Source organism: Mixophyes fleayi, unplaced genomic scaffold (assembly GCF_038048845.1).
Source record: "Mixophyes fleayi isolate aMixFle1 unplaced genomic scaffold, aMixFle1.hap1 Scaffold_29, whole genome shotgun sequence".
NCBI lineage: Eukaryota > Metazoa > Chordata > Amphibia > Anura > Limnodynastidae > Mixophyes > Mixophyes fleayi.
Window position 1 is genome coordinate 3,403,293 of NW_027446953.1, and position 21,712 is coordinate 3,425,004.

The window sequence follows — 21,712 nt, forward strand, 5'->3', positions numbered from 1 at the left end:
TGAATCATGAATCATGAATCAAGAATCATTAATCGAATCATGAATCATGAATCAAGAATTATTAATCGAATCATGAATCATGAATTGAATCATGAATTGAATCATGAATCATAAATCATGAATTATGAATTGAATCATGAATCATGAATCATGAATCATATATTGAATCATGAATCATGAATCTTGAATCATGAATCATGAATTGAATCATGAATTGAATCATGAATCATGAATCATGAATTGAATCATGAATTGAATCATGAATTGAATCATGAATCATGAATCATGAATCATAAATTGAATCATGAATCATGAATCGAATCATGAATTGAATCATGAATCATGAATTCAATCATGAATCATGAATCATAAATTGAATCATGAATCATGAATCATGAATCATGAATTGAATCATGAATCATGAATCATGAATCATATATTGAATCATGAATCAAGAATTATGAATCATTAATTAAATCATGAATCATGAATCGAATCATGAATCATGAATCATGAATCGAATCATGAATTGAATCATGAATCGAATCATAAATTGAATCATGAATCTTGAATTGAATCTTGAATCATGAATTGAATCATGAATCATGAGTTATGAATCATGAATTAAATCATGAATCATAAATTGAATCATGAATTGAATCATGAATCATGAATCATGAATCAAAAATTAAATCATGAATCATGAATTGAATCATGAATCGAATCATGAATTGAATCATGAATCATGAATTGAATCATGAATTATGAATCATGAATCATGAATCATGAATTGAATCATGTATCATGAATCATGAATCAAATCATGAATCATGAATCAAGAATCATGAATCGAATCATGAATCATGAATTGAATCATGAATCATGAATCATGAATTGAATCATGAATCATGAATCATGAATCGAATTATGAATCATGAATCATGAATCATGAATCATGAATTGAATCATGAATCATGAATCATGAATCATAAATCGAATCATCAATCATGAATTGAATCATGAATCATGAATCATAAATCATGTCATGAATCATGAATCATGAATCATAAATTGAATCATGAATAATGAATCATGAATTGAATCATGAATTGAATCATGAATCATGAATCTTGAATCATGAATTGAATCATGAATCATGAATCATGATTCATGAATCATGAATTGAATCTTGAATCATGAATTATGAATCATGAATTGAATCATGAATTATAAATTGAATCATGAATTATAAATTGAATCATGAATCGTGAATCATAAATTGAATCATGAATCATGAATCATGAATTGAATCATGAATTGAATCATCAATCATGAATCATGAATTGAATCATGAATTGAATCATGAATCATGAATCATGAATCATGAATCATGAATTGAATCATGAATTCAATCATCAATCATGAATCATGAATTGAATCATGAATTCAATCATTAATCATGAATCATGAATCATAAATTGAATCATGAATCATGAATCATGAATCAAATCATGAATTGAATCATCAATCATGAATTGAATCATGAATCATGAATCATATTTTGAATCATGAATCATGAGTCATGAATCATGAATTGAATCATGAATCATAAATTATGAATCATGAATTGAATCATGAATCATAAATTGAATCATGAATTGAATCATGAATCATGAATCATAAATTGAATCATGAATCATGAATTGAATCATGAATTGAATCATGAATCATAAATTGAATCATGAATCATGAATCATGAATTGAATCATGAATTGAATCATGAATCATGAATTGAATCATGAATTGAATCATGAATCATGAATCATAAATTGAATCATGAATTGAATCCTGAATCATGAATCAAAAATTGAATCATGAATTATGAATCATAAATTGAATCATGAATCATGAATCATATATTGAATCATGAATCATGAATCTTGAATCATGAATCATAAATTGAATCATGAATCATGAATCATGAATTGAATCATGAATTGAATCATGAATTGAATCATGAATTGAATCATGAATTGAATCATGAATCATGAATCATGAATCATAAATTGAATCATGAATCATGAATCGAATCATGAATTGAATCATGAATCATGAATTGAATCATAAATCATGAATCATAAATTGAATCATGAATCATGAATCATGAATCATATATTGAATCATGAATCAAGAATTCTGAATCATGAATTAAATCATGAATCATGAATCGAATCATGAATCATGAATCATTAATCGAATCATGAATTGAATCATGAATCGAATCATGAATTGAATCATGAATCATGAATTGAATCATGAATCATGAATTATGAATCATGAATTGAATCATGAATCATAAATTGAATCATGAATTGAATCATGAATCATGAATCATGAATCATAAATTAAATCATGAATCATGAATTAAATCATGAATCGAATCATGAATTGAATCATGAATCATGAATTAAATCATGAATCATGAATCATGAATTGAATCATGTATCATGAATCAAGAATCATGAATCGAATCATGAATCATGAATTGAATCATGAATCATGAATCATGAATTGAATCATGAATCATGAATCATGAATCGAATTATGAATCATGAATCATGAATCATGAATTGAATCATGAATCATGAATCATGAATTGAATCATGAATCATGAATCATGAATCATAAATCGAATCATAAATCATGTCATGAATCATGAATCATGAATCATAAATTGAATCATGAATAATGAATCATGAATTGAATCATGAATTGAATCATGAATCATGAATCATGAATTGAATCATGAATCATGAATCATGATTCATGTATCATGAATTGAATCATGAATCATGAATTGAATCAGGAATCATAAATTGAATCATGAATTGAATCATGAATCATGAATCATGAATCATAAATTGAATCATGAATCATGAATTGAATCATGAATTGAATCATCAATCATAAATCATGAATTGAATCATGAATTGAATCATGAATCATGAATCATAAATTGAATCATGAATCATGAATCATGAATCGAATCATGAATTGAATCATGAATCATGAATTGAATCATGAATCATAAATATTGAATCATGAATCATGAATCATGAATCATGAATCATATATTGAATCATGAATCATGAATTATGAATCGAATCCTGAATTGAATCATAAATCATGAATCATGAATCATGAATTGAATCATCAATCATGAATCATGAATTGAATCATGAATTGAATCATGAATCATGAATTATAAATCATGAATTAAATCATGAATCATGAATCGAATCATGAATCATGAATCGTGAATCATGAATTGAATCATGAATCAAGAATTATGAATCATGAATTAAATCATGAATCATGAATCGAATCATGAATCATGAATCATGAATCGAATCATGAATTGAATCATGAATCGAATCATGAATTGAATCATGAATCATGAATTGAATCATGAATCATGAATCATGAATTGAATCATGAATCATGAATTATGAATCATGAATTGAATCATGAATCATAAATTGAATCATGAATTGAATCATGAATCATGAATCAGGAATCATAAATTAAATCATGAATCATGAATTGAATCATGAATCGAATCATGAATTGAATCATGAATCATGAATCATGAATCAAATCATGAATCAAGAATCATGAATCGAATCATGAATCATGAATTGAATCATGAATCATGAATCATGAATTGAATCATGAATCATGAATCGAATTATGAATCATGAATCATGAATCATAAATTGAATCATGAATCATGAATCATGAATTGAATCATGAATCATGAATCATGAATCATGAATCATAAATCGAATCATGAATCATGAATTGAATCATGAATCATGAATCATAAATCATGTCAAGAATCATGAATCATTAATCATAAATTGAATCATGAATAATGAATCATGAATTGAATCATGAATTGAATCATGAATCATGAATCATGAATTGAATCATGAATCATGAATCATGAATCGAATTATGAATCATGAATCATGAATCATGAATTGAATCATGAATCATGAATTGAATCATGAATCATGAATTATGAATCATGAATTGAATCATGAATCATGAATCATGAATTGAATCATGAATCGAATCATGAATTGAATCATGAATCATGAATTGAATCATGAATCATGAATCATAAATTGAATCATGAATCATGAATCATGAATCATGAATTGAATCATGAATCATGAATCATGAATCATATATTGAATCATGAATCATGAATCATGAATCAAATCATGAATCATGAATTGAATCATGAATCATGAATTGAATCATGAATCATGAAATGAATCATGAATTGAATCATAAATCATGAATCATGAATCATGAATTGAATCATGAATCATGAATCGAATCATGAATTGAATCATGAATCATGAATTGAATCATGAATCATGAATCATAATTCATGAATCATGAATTGAATCATGAATCATAAATTATGAATCATGAATTGAATCATGAATCATAAATTGAATCATGAATTGAATCATGAATAATGAATCATGAATCATAAATTGAATCATGAATCATGAATTGAATCATGAATTGAATCATCAATCATGAATCATGAATTTAATCATGAATTGAATCATGAATCGTGAATCATGAATCATAAATTGAATCATGAATCTTTAATCATGAATCGAATCATGAATTGAATCATGAATCATGAATTGAATCATGAATCATGAATCATAAATTGAATCATAAATCATGAATCATGAATCATGAATCATATATTGAATCATGAATCATGAATCATGAATCGAATTATGAATTAAATCATAAATCATGAATCATGAATCATGAATTGAATCATGAATTGAATCATGAATCATGAATTATGAATCATGAAATAAATCATGAATCATGACTCGAATCATGAATCATGAATCATGAATCGAATCATGAATTGAATCATGAATTGAATCATGAATTGAATCATGAATCATGAATTGAATCATGAATCATGAATTATGAATCATGAATTGAATCCTGAATCATGAATCATAAATTGAATCAAGAATTATGAATCATAAATTGAATCATGAATCATGAATCATGAATCATGAATTGAAACATGAATCATGAATAGAATCATGAATCATGAATCATGAATCTTGAATCATGAATCATGAATCTTGAATCATGAATCATAAATTGAATCATGAATCATGAATTAAATCATGAATTGAATCATGAATCATGAATCATGAATTGAATCATGAATTGAATCATGAATTGAATCATGAATCATGAATCATGAATCATAAATTGAATCATGAATCATGAATCAAATCATGAATTGAATCATGAATCATGAATTGAATCATGAATCATGTATCATAAATTGAATCTTGAATCATTTATCATGAATCATGAATCATGAATTGAATCATGAATCATGAATCATGAATCATATATTGAATCATGAATCAAGAATTATGAATCATGAATTAAATCATGAATCATGAATCGAATCATGAATCATGAATCGAATCATGAATCATGAATCATGAATCGAATCATGAATTAAATCATGAATCGAATCATGAATTGAATCATGAATCATGAATTGAATCATGAATCATGAATCATGAATTGAATCATGAATCATGAATTATGAATCATGAATTGAATCATGAATCATGAATTGAATCATGAATTGAATCATGAATCATGAATCATGAATCATATATTAAATCATGAATCATGAATTAAATCATGAATTGAATCATGAATTGAATCATGAATCATGAATCATGAATTGAATCATGTATCATGAATCATGAATCAAATCATGAATCATGAATTGAATCATGAATCATGAATTGAATCATGAATCATGAACCATGAATTGAATCATGAATCATGAATTGAATCATGAATCGAATTATGAATCATGAATCATGAATCATGAATCATGAATTGAATCATGAATCATGAATCATGAATTGAATCATGAATCATGAATCATGAATCATGAATCATAAATCGAATCATATTCATGAATTGAATCATGAATCATGAATCATAAATTGAATCATGAATAATGAATCATGAATTGAATCATGAATTGAATCATGAATCATGAATTAAATCATGAATCAAGAATCATGAATTAAATCATGAATCAAGAATCATGAATCATGAATTGAATCATGAATCATGAATTATGAATCATGAATTGAATCAGGAATCATAAATTGAATCATGAATTGAATCATGAATCATGAATCATAAATTGAATCATGAATCATGAATTGAATCATGAATTGAATCATCAATCATGAATCATGAATTGAATCATGAATTGAATCATGAATCATGAATCATCAATCATGAATCATGAATTGAATCATGAATCCAATCATCAATCATGAATCATGAATTTAATCATGAATTGAATCATGAATCGTGAATCATGAATCATAAATTGAATCATGAATCTTTAATCATGAATCGAATCATGAATTGAATCATGAATCATGAATTGAATCATGAATCATGAATCATAAATTGAATCATAAATCATGAATCATGAATCATGAATCATATATTGAATCATGAATCATGAATCATGAATCGAATTATGAATTAAATCATAAATCATGAATCATGAATCATGAATTGAATCATGAATTGAATCATGAATCATGAATTATGAATCATGAAATAAATCATGAATCATGACTCGAATCATGAATCATGAATCATGAATCGAATCATGAATTGAATCATGAATTGAATCATGAATTGAATCATGAATCATGAATTGAATCATGAATCATGAATTATGAATCATGAATTGAATCCTGAATCATGAATCATAAATTGAATCAAGAATTATGAATCATAAATTGAATCATGAATCATGAATCATGAATCATGAATTGAAACATGAATCATGAATAGAATCATGAATCATGAATCATGAATCTTGAATCATGAATCATGAATCTTGAATCATGAATCATAAATTGAATCATGAATCATGAATTAAATCATGAATTGAATCATGAATCATGAATCATGAATTGAATCATGAATTGAATCATGAATTGAATCATGAATCATGAATCATAAATTGAATCATGAATCATGAATCAAATCATGAATTGAATCATGAATCATGAATTGAATCATGAATCATGTATCATAAATTGAATCTTGAATCATTTATCATGAATCATGAATCATGAGTTGAATCATGAATCATGAATCATGAATCATATATTGAATCATGAATCAAGAATTATGAATCATGAATTAAATCATGAATCATGAATCGAATCATGAATCATGAATCGAATCATGAATCATGAATCATGAATCGAATCATGAATTAAATCATGAATCGAATCATGAATTGAATCATGAATCATGAATTGAATCATGAATCATGAATCATGAATTGAATCATGAATCATGAATTGAATCATGAATCATGAATTGAATCATGAATTGAATCATGAATCATGAATCATGAATCATATATTAAATCATGAATCATGAATTAAATCATGAATTGAATCATGAATTGAATCATGAATCATGAATCATGAATTGAATCATGAATCATGAATCATGAATTGAATCATGTATCATGAATCATGAATCAAATCATGAATCATGAATTGAATCATGAATCATGAATTGAATCATGAATCATGAACCATGAATTGAATCATGAATCATGAATCGAATTATGAATCATGAATCATGAATCATGAATCATGAATTGAATCATGAATCATGAATCATGAATTGAATCATGAATCATGAATCATGAATCATGAATCATAAATCGAATCATCAATCATGAATTGAATCATGAATCATGAATCATAAATTGAATCATGAATAATGAATCATGAATTGAATCATGAATTGAATCATGAATCATGAATTAAATCATGAATCAAGAATCATGAATTAAATCATGAATCAAGAATCATGAATCATGAATTGAATCATGAATCATGAATTATGAATCATGAATTGAATCAGGAATCATAAATTGAATCATGAATTGAATCATGAATCATGAATCATAAATTGAATCATGAATCATGAATCATGAATTGAATCATGAATTGAATCATCAATCATGAATCATGAATTGAATCATGAATTGAATCATGAATCATGAATCATCAATCATGAATCATGAATTGAATCCTGAATCATGAATCATAAATTGAATCAAGAATTATGAATCATAAATTGAATCATGAATCATGAATCATGAATCATGAATTGAAACATGAATCATGAATAGAATCATGAATCATGAATCATGAATCTTGAATCATGAATCATGAATCTTGAATCATGAATCATAAATTGAATCATGAATCATGAATTAAATCATGAATTGAATCATGAATCATGAATCATGAATTGAATCATGAATTGAATCATGAATTGAATCATGAATCATGAATCATGAATCATAAATTGAATCATGAATCATGAATCAAATCATGAATTGAATCATGAATCATGAATTGAATCATGAATCATGTATCATAAATTGAATCTTGAATCATTTATCATGAATCATGAATCATGAATTGAATCATGAATCATGAATCATGAATCATATATTGAATCATGAATCAAGAATTATGAATCATGAATTAAATCATGAATCATGAATCGAATCATGAATCATGAATCGAATCATGAATCATGAATCATGAATCGAATCATGAATTAAATCATGAATCGAATCATGAATTGAATCATGAATCATGAATTGAATCATGAATCATGAATCATGAATTGAATCATGAATCATGAATTATGAATCATGAATTGAATCATGAATCATGAATTGAATCATGAATTGAATCATGAATCATGAATCATGAATCATATATTAAATCATGAATCATGAATTAAATCATGAATTGAATCATGAATTGAATCATGAATCATGAATCATGAATTGAATCATGAATCATGAATCATGAATTGAATCATGTATCATGAATCATGAATCAAATCATGAATCATGAATTGAATCATGAATCATGAATTGAATCATGAATCATGAACCATGAATTGAATCATGAATCATGAATTGAATCATGAATCGAATTATGAATCATGAATCATGAATCATGAATCATGAATTAAATCATGAATCATGAATTGAATCATGAATCATGAATCATGAATCATGAATCATAAATCGAATCATCAATCATGAATTGAATCATGAATCATGAATCATAAATTGAATCATGAATAATGAATCATGAATTGAATCATGAATTGAATCATGAATCATGAATTAAATCATGAATCAAGAATCATGAATTAAATCATGAATCAAGAATCATGAATCATGAATTGAATCATGAATCATGAATTATGAATCATGAATTGAATCAGGAATCATAAATTGAATCATGAATTGAATCATGAATCATGAATCATAAATTGAATCATGAATCATGAATCATGAATTGAATCATGAATTGAATCATCAATCATGAATCATGAATTGAATCATGAATTGAATCATGAATCATCAATCATCAATCATGAATCATGAATTGAATCATGAATCCAATCATCAATCATGAATCATGAATTGAATCATGAATTGAATCATGAATCATGAATCATGAATCGAATCATGAATTGAATCATGAATCATGAATCATGAATCATAAATTGAATCATGAATCATGAATCATGAATTGAATCATGAATTGAATCATCAATCATGAATCATGAATTAAATCATGAATTGAATCATGAATCATGAATCATCAATCATGAATCATGAATTGAATCATGAATCCAATCATCATTAATGAATCATGAATCGAATCATAAATTGAATCATGAATCATGAATTGAATCATGAATCATGAATCATAAATTGAATCATGAATCATGAATCATGAATCATGAATTGAATCATGAATCATAAATTGAATCATGAATTGAATCATGAATCATGAATCATGAATCATGAATTGAATCATGAATTGAATCATCAATCATGAATCATGAATTGAATCATGAATTGAATCATGAATCATGAATCATAAATTGAATCATGAATCATGAATCATGAATCGAATCATGAATCATGAATCATGAATCGAATCATGAATTGAATCATGAATCATGAATTAAATCATGAATCATGAATCATAAATTGAATCATGAATCATGAATCATGAATCATGAATCATATATTGAATCATGAATCATGAATCATGAATCGAATCATATATTGAATCATAAATCATGAATCATGAATCATGAATCGAATCATGAATCATGAATCATGAATCGAATCATGAATCATGAATCATGAATTGAATCATGAATCAAGAATTATGAATCATGAATTAAATCATGAATCATGAATCGAATCATGAATCATGAATCATGAATCGAATCATGAATCGAATCATGAATTGAATCATGAATCATGAATTGAATCATGAATCATGAATCATGAATCATGAATTGAATCATGAATCATGAATTATGAATCATGAATTGAATCATGAATCATAAATTGAATCATGAATTGAATCATGAATCATGAATCATAAATTAAATCATGAATCATGAATTGAATCATGAATCGAATCATGAATTGAATCATGAATCATGAATCATGAATTGAATCATGAATCATGAATCATGAATTGAATCATGTATCATGAATCATGAATCAAATCATGAATCATGAATCAAGAATCATGAATCGAATCATGAATCATGAATTGAATCATGAATCATGAATCATGAATTGAATCATGAATCATGAATCATATATCGAATTATGAATCATGAATCATGAATCATGAATTAAATTATGAATCATGAATCATGAATTGAATCATGAATCATGAATCATGAATCATGAATCATAAATCGAATCATGAATCATGAATTGAATCATGAATCATGAATCATAAATCATGTCATGAATCATGAATCATGAATCATAAATTAATTCATGAATAATGAATCATGAATTGAATCATGAATTGAATCATGAATCATGAATCATGAATTGAATCATGAATCATGAATCATGATTCATGAATCATGAATTGAATCATGAATCATGAATTATGAATCATGAATTGAATCATGAATCATAAATTGAATCATGAATTGAATCATGAATCATGAATCATGAATCATAAATTGAATCATGAATCATGAATCATAAATTGAATCATGAATCGAATCATGAATTGAATCATGAATCATGAATTGAATCATGAATCATGAATTATGAATCATGAATTGAATCATGAATCATAAATTGAATCATGAATCATGAATCATGAATCATAAATTGAATCATGAATCATGAATCATGAATTGAATCATGAATCGAATCATGAATTGAATCATGAATCATGAATCATGAATCATAAATTGAATCATGAATCATGAATCATGAATCATGAATTGAATCATGAATCATGAATCATGAATCATATATTGAATCATGAATCATGAATCATGAATCAAATCATGAATCATGAATTGAATCATGAATCATGAATTGAATCATGAATCATGAAATGAATCATGAATTGAATCATAAATCATGAATCATGAATCATGAATTGAATCATGAATCATGAATCGAATCATGAATTGAATCATGAATCATGAATTGAATCATGAATCATGAATCATAATTCATGAATCATGAATTGAATCATGAATCATAAATTATGAATCATGAATTGAATCATGAATCATAAATTGAATCATGAATTGAATCATGAATAATGAATCATGAATCATAAATTGAATCATGAATCATGAATTGAATCATGAATTGAATCATCAATCATGAATCATGAATTTAATCATGAATTGAATCATGAATCGTGAATCATGAATCATAAATTGAATCATGAATCTTTAATCATGAATCGAATCATGAATTGAATCATGAATCATGAATTGAATCATGAATCATGAATCATAAATTGAATCATAAATCATGAATCATGAATCATGAATCATATATTGAATCATGAATCATGAATCATGAATCGAATTATGAATTAAATCATAAATCATGAATCATGAATCATGAATTGAATCATGAATTGAATCATGAATCATGAATTATGAATCATGAAATAAATCATGAATCATGACTCGAATCATGAATCATGAATCATGAATCGAATCATGAATTGAATCATGAATTGAATCATGAATTGAATCATGAATCATGAATTGAATCATGAATCATGAATTATGAATCATGAATTGAATCCTGAATCATGAATCATAAATTGAATCAAGAATTATGAATCATAAATTGAATCATGAATCATGAATCATGAATCATGAATTGAAACATGAATCATGAATAGAATCATGAATCATGAATCATGAATCTTGAATCATGAATCATGAATCTTGAATCATGAATCATAAATTGAATCATGAATCATGAATTAAATCATGAATTGAATCATGAATCATGAATCATGAATTGAATCATGAATTGAATCATGAATCATGAATCATGAATCATAAATTGAATCATGAATCATGAATCAAATCATGAATTGAATCATGAATCATGAATTGAATCATGAATCATGTATCATAAATTGAATCTTGAATCATTTATCATGAATCATGAATCATGAATTGAATCATGAATCATGAATCATGAATCATATATTGAATCATGAATCAAGAATTATGAATCATGAATTAAATCATGAATCATGAATCGAATCATGAATCATGAATCGAATCATGAATCATGAATCATGAATCGAATCATGAATTAAATCATGAATCGAATCATGAATTGAATCATGAATCATGAATTGAATCATGAATTAAATCATGAATCGAATCATGAATTGAATCATGAATCATGAATTGAATCATGAATCATGAATCATGAATTGAATCATGAATCATGAATTATGAATCATGAATTGAATCATGAATCATGAATTGAATCATGAATTGAATCATGAATCATGAATCATGAATCATATATTAAATCATGAATCATGAATTAAATCATGAATTGAATCATGAATTGAATCATGAATCATGAATCATGAATTGAATCATGAATCATGAATCATGAATTGAATCATGTATCATGAATCATGAATCAAATCATGAATCATGAATTGAATCATGAATCATGAATTGAATCATGAATCATGAACCATGAATTGAATCATGAATCATGAATTGAATCATGAATCGAATTATGAATCATGAATCATGAATCATGAATCATGAATTGAATCATGAATCATGAATCATGAATTGAATCATGAATCATGAATCATGAATCATAAATCGAATCATCAATCATGAATTGAATCATGAATCATGAATCATAAATTGAATCATGAATAATGAATCATGAATTGAATCATGAATTGAATCATGAATCATGAATTAAATCATTAATCAAGAATCATGAATTAAATCATGAATCAAGAATCATGAATCATGAATTGAATCATGAATCATGAATTATGAATCATGAATTGAATCAGGAATCATAAATTGAATCATGAATTGAATCATGAATCATGAATCATAAATTGAATCATGAATCATGAATCATGAATTGAATCATGAATTGAATCATCAATCATGAATCATGAATTGTATCATGAATTGAATCATGAATCATGAATCATCAATCATGAATCATGAATTGAATCATGAATCCAATCATCAATCATGAATCATGAATTGAATCATGAATTGAATCATGAATCATGAATCATGAATCGAATCATGAATTGAATCATGAATCATGAATCATGAATCATAAATTGAATCATGAATCATGAATCATGAATTGAATCATGAATTGAATCATCAATCATGAATCATGAATTAAATCATGAATTGAATCATGAATCATGAATCATCAATCATGAATCATGAATTGAATCATGAATCCAATCATCATTAATGAATCATGAATCGAATCATAAATTGAATCATGAATCATGAATTGAATCATGAATCATGAATCATAAATTGAATCATGAATCATGAATCATGAATCATGAATTGAATCATGAATCATAAATTGAATCATGAATTGAATCATGAATCATGAATCATGAATCATAAATTGAATCATGAATCATGAATTGAATCATGAATCATGAATCATGAATTGAATCATGAATTGAATCATGAATCATGAATCATGAATCATAAATTGAATCATGAATCATGAATCATGAATCGAATCATGAATCATGAATCATGAATCGAATCATGAATTGAATCATGAATCATGAATTGAATCATGAATCATGAATCATAAATTGAATCATGAATCATGAATCATGAATCATATATTGAATCATGAATCATGAATCATGAATCGAATCATATATTGAATCATAAATCATGAATCATGAATCATGAATCGAATCATGAATCATGAATCATGAATCGAATCATGAATCATGAATCATGAATCATGAATTGAATCATGAATCAAGAATTATGAATCATGAATTAAATCATGAATCATGAATCGAATCATGAATCATGAATCATGAATCGAATCATGAATCGAATCATGAATTGAATCATGAATCATGAATTGAATCATGAATCATGAATCATGAATCATGAATTGAATCATGAATCATGAATTATGAATCATGAATTGAATCATGAATCATAAATTGAATCATGAATTGAATCATGAATCATGAATCATAAATTAAATCATGAATCATGAATTGAATCATGAATCGAATCATGAATTGAATCATGAATCATGAATCATGAATCATGAATTGAATCATGAATCATGAATCATGAATTGAATCATGTATCATGAATCATGAATCAAATCATGAATCATGAATCAAGAATCATGAATCGAATCATGAATCATGAATTGAATCATGAATCATGAATCATGAATTGAATCATGAATCATGAATCATGAATCGAATTATGAATCATGAATCATGAATCATGAATTAAATTATGAATCATGAATCATGAATTGAATCATGAATCATGAATCATGAATCATGAATCATAAATCGAATCATAAATTAATTCATGAATAATGAATCATGAATTGAATCATGAATTGAATCATGAATCATGAATCATAAATTAATTCATGAATAATGAATCATGAATTGAATCATGAATTGAATCATGAATCATGAATCATGAATTGAATCATGAATCATGAATCATGATTCATGAATCATGAATTGAATCATGAATCATGAATTATGAATCATGAATTGAATCATGAATCATAAATTAAATCATGAATTGAATCATGAATCATGAATCATGAATCATAAATTGAATCATGAATCATGAATCATAAATTGAATCATGAATCGAATCATGAATTGAATCATGAATCATGAATTGAATCATGAATCATGAATCATAAATTGAATCATGAATCATGAATCATGAATCATGAATTGAATCATGAATCATGAATCATGATTCATATATTGAATCATGAATCATGAATCAAATAATGAATCATGAATTGAATCATGAATCATGAATTGAATCATGAATCATGAATCATGAAATGAATCATGAATTGAATCATAAATCATGAATCATGAATTGAATCATGAATCATGAATCATGAATTGAATCATGAATTGAATCATAAATCATGAATTGAATCATGAATCATGAATCAAGAATCATTAATCGAATCATGAATCATGAATCAAGAATTATTAATCGAATCATGAATCATGAATTGAATCATGAATTGAATCATGAATCATAAATCATGAATTATGAATTGAATCATGAATTATGAATCATGAATCATATATTGAATCATGAATCATGAATCTTGAATCATGAATCATGAATTGAATCATGAATTGAATCATGAATCATGAATCATGAATTGAATCATGAATTGAATCATGAATCATGAATCATGAATCATAAATTGAATCATGAATCATGAATCGAATCATGAATTGAATCATGAATCATGAATTCAATCATGAATCATGAATCATAAATTGAATCATGAATCATGAATCATGAATCATGAATTGAATCATGAATCATGAATCATGAATCATATATTGAATCATGAATCAAGAATTATGAATCATTAATTAAATCATGAATCATGAATCGAATCATGAATCATGAATCATGAATCGAATCATGAATTGAATCATGAATCGAATCATAAATTGAATCATGAATCTTGAATTGAATCTTGAATCATGAATTGAATCATGAATCATGAATTATGAATCATGAATTAAATCATGAATCATAAATTGAATCATGAATTGAATCATGAATCATGAATCATGAATCAAAAATTAAATCATGAATCATGAATTGAATCATGAATCGAATCATGAATTGAATCATGAATCATGAATTGAATCATGAATTATGAATCATGAATCATGAATCATGAATTGAATCATGTATCATGAATCATGAATCAAATCATGAATCATGAATCAAGAATCATGAATCGAATCATGAATCATGAATTGAATCATGAATCATGAATCATGAATTGAATCATGAATCATGAATCATGAATCGAATTATGAATCATGAATCATGAATCATGAATCATGAATTGAATCATGAATCATGAATCATGAATCATGAATCATAAATCGAATCATCAATCATGAATTGAATCATGAATCATGAATCATAAATCATGTCATGAATCATGAATCATGAATCATAAATTGAATCATGAATAATGAATCATGAATTGAATCATGAATTGAATCATGAATCATGAATCTTGAATCATGAATTGAATCATGAATCATGATTCATGAATCATGAATTGAATCTTGAATCATGAATTATGAATCATGAATTGAATCATGAATTATAAATTGAATCATGAATTATAAATTGAATCATGAATCGTGAATCATAAATTGAATCATGAATCATGAATCATGAATTGAATCATGAATTGAATCATCAATCATGAATCATGAATTGAATCATGAATTGAATCATGAATCATGAATCATGAATCATGAATCATGAATTGAATCATGAATTCAATCATCAATCATGAATCATGAATTGAATCATGAATTCAATCATTAATCATGAATCATGAATCATAAATTGAATCATGAATCATGAATCATGAATCGAATCATGAATTGAATCATCAATCATGAATTGAATCATGAATCATGAATCATATTTTGAATCATGAATCATGAGTCATGAATCATGAATTGAATCATGAATCATAAATTATGAATCATGAATTGAATCATGAATCATAAATTGAATCATGAATTGAATCATGAATCATAAATTGAATCATGAATCATGAATTGAATCATGAATTGAATCATCAATCATGAATCATGAATTGAATCATGAATTGAATCATGAATCATGAATCATGAATCATAAATTGAATCATAAATCATTAATCATGAATCGAATCATGAATTGAATCATAAATCATGAATTGAATCATGAATCATGAATCATAAATTGAATCATGAATCATGAATCATATATTGAATCATGAATCATGAATCATGAATCGAATCATGAATTGAATCATGAATTGAATCATGAATCGAATCATGAATTGAATCATGAATCATGAATCATGAATAATAATTCATGAATCATGAATTGAATCATGAATCATAAATTATGAATCATGAATTGAATCATGAATCATAAATTTAATCATGAATTGAATCATCAATCATGAATCATGAATCATAAATTGAATCATGAATCATGAATTGAATCATGAATTGAATCATCAATCATGAATCATGAATTGAATCATGAATTGAATCATGAATCATAAATTGAATCATGAATCATTAATCATGAATCGAATCATGAATTGAATCATGAATCATGAATTGAATCATGAATCATGAATCATAAATTGAATCATGAATCATGAATCATGAATCATGAATCATATATTGATTCATGAATCATGAATCATGAATCGAATCATGAATTGAATCATAAATCATGAATCATGAATCATGAATTGAATCATGAATTGAATCATGAATCATGAATTATAAATCATGAAATAAATCATGAATCATGAATCGAATCATGAATCATGAATCATGAATCGAATCATGAATCATGAATTGAATCATGAATCATGAATTATGAATCATAATTCATGAATCATGAATTGAATCATGAATCATGAATTATGAATCATGAATTGAATCCTGAATCATGAATCATAAATTGAATCATGAATTAGGAATCATAAATTGAATCATGAATCATGAATCATGAACCATGAATCATGAATTGAATCATGAATCATGAATCATATATTGAATCATGAATCATGAATCTTGAATCATGAATCATAAATTGAATCATGAATCATGAATCATGAATTAAATCATGAATTGAATCATGAATCATGAATTGAATCATGAATTGAATCATGAATTGAATCATGAATCATAAATCATGAATCATAAATTGAATCATGAATCATGAATCAAATCATGAATTGAATCATGAATCATGAATTGAATCATGAATTGAATCATGAATCGTGAATCATGAATCATAAATTGAATCATGAATCATGAATCATGAATCGAATCATGAATTGAATCATGAATCATGAATTGAATCATGAATCATGAATCATAAATTGAATCATGATTTATGAATCATGAATCATATATTGAATCATGAATCATGAATCATAAATTGAATCATGAATCAAGAATTATGAATCATGAATTAAATCATGAATCATGAATCGAATCATGAATCATGAATCGAATTATGAATCGAATCATGAATTGAATCATGAATCATGAATTGAATCATGAATCATGAATTATGGATCATGAATTGAATCATGAATCATGAATTATGAATCATGAATTGAATCATGAATCATAAATTGAATCATGAATTGAATCATAAATCATGAATCATAAATTAAATCATGAATCATGAATTGAATCATGAATCGAATCATGAATTGAATCATGAATCATGAATCATGAATCATGAATTGAATCATGAATCATGAATCATGAATCATGAATTGAATCATGTATCATGAATCATGAATCAAATCATGAATCATGAATCAAGAATCATGAATCGAATCATGAATCATGAATTGAATCATGAATCATGAATCATGAATCATGAATCATGAATTGAATCATGAATCATGAATCATGAATCGAATTATGAATCATGAATCATGAATCATGAATTAAATTATGAATCATGAATCATGAATTGAATCATGAATCATGAATCATGAATCATAAATCGAATCATGAATCATGAATTGAATCATGAATCATGAATCATAAATCATAAATCGAATCATGAATCATGAATCATAAATTAATTCATGAATAATGAATCATGAATTGAATCATGAATTGAATCATGAATCATGAATTGAATCATGAATCATGAATCATGATTCATGAATCATGAATTGAATCATGAATCATGAATTATGAATCATGAATTGAATCATGAATCATAAATTGAATCATGAATTGAATCATGAATCATGAATCGAATCATGAATTGAATCATGAATCATGAATTGAATCATGAATCATGAATCATAAATTGAATCATGAATCATGAATCATGAATCATGAATTGAATCATGAATCATGAATCATGAATCATATATTGAATCATGAATCATGAATCAAATCATGAATCATGAATTGAATCATGAATCATGAATTGAATCATGAATCATGAATCATGAAATGAATCATGAATTGAATCATAAATCATGAATCATGAATCATGAATTGAATCATGAATCATGAATTGAATCATGAATTGAATCATGAATCATGAATTGAATCATGAATCATGAATCAAGAATCATTAATCGAATCATGAATCATGAATCAAGAATTATTAATCGAATCATGAATCATGAATTGAATCATGAATTGAATCATGAATCATGAATCATGAATCATAAATTAAATCATGAATCATGAATTAAATCATGAATTGAATCATGAATTGAATCATGAATCATGAATCATGAATCATGAATTGAATCATGAATCATGAATCATGAATCATGAATTGAATCATGTATCATGAATCATGAATCAAATCATGAATCATGAATTGAATCATGAATCATGAATCATGAATTGAATCATGAATCATGAATCATGAATCATGAATTGAATCATGTATCATGAATCATGAATCAAATCATGAATCATGAATTGAATCATGAATCATGAATTGAATCATGAATCATGAATCATGAATTGAATCATGAATCGAATTATGAATCATGAATCATGAATCATGAATCATGAATCATAAATCGAATCATCAATCATGAATTGAATCATGAATCATAAATCATGTCATGAATCATGAATCATGAATCATAAATTGAATCATGAATAATGAATCATGAATTGAATCATGAATTGAATCATGAATCATGAATCATGAATTAAATCATGAATCAAGAATCATGAATCATGAATTGAATTATGAATCATGAATTATGAATCATGAATTGAATCAGGAATCATAAATTGAATCATGAATTGAATCATGAATCATGAATCATAAATTGAATCATGAATCATGAATCATGAATTGAATCATGAATTGAATCATCAATCATGAATCATGAATTGAATCATGAATTGAATCATGAATCATGAATCATCAATCATGAATCATGAATTGAATCATGAATCCAATCATCAATCATGAATCATGAATTGAATCATGAATTGAATCATGAATCATGAATCATGAATCGAATCATGAATTAAATCATGAATCATGAATCATGAATCATAAATTGAATCATGAATCATGAATCATGAATTGAATCATGAATTGAATCATCAATCATGAATCATGAATTAAATCATGAATTGAATCATGAATCATGAATCATCAATCATGAATCATGAATTGAATCATGAATCCAATCATCAATCATGAATCATGAATCGAATCATGAATTGAATCATTAATCATAAATTGAATCATGAATTGAATCATGAATCATGAATCATGAATCATAAATTGAATCATGAATCATGAATCATGAATTGAATCATGAATTGAATCATCAATCATGAATCATGAATTGAATCATGAATCATGAATCATGAATCATAAAATGAATCATGAAACATGAATCATGAATTGAATCATGAATTGAATCATCAATCATGAATCATGAATTGAATCATGAATTGAATCATGAATCATGAATCATGAATCATAAATTGAATCATGAATCATGAATCATGAATCGAATCATGAATTGAATCATGAATCATGAATTGAATCATGAATCATGAATCATAAATTGAATCATGAATCATGAATCATGAATCATGAATCATATATTGAATCATGAATCATGAATCATGAATCGAATCATGAATTGAATCATAAATCATGAATCATGAATCATGAATTGAATCATCAATCATGAATCATGAATCATGAATCGAATCATGAATCATGAATCATGAATCGAATCATGAATCATGAATCATGAATCATGAATTGAATCATGAATCAAGAATTATGAATCATG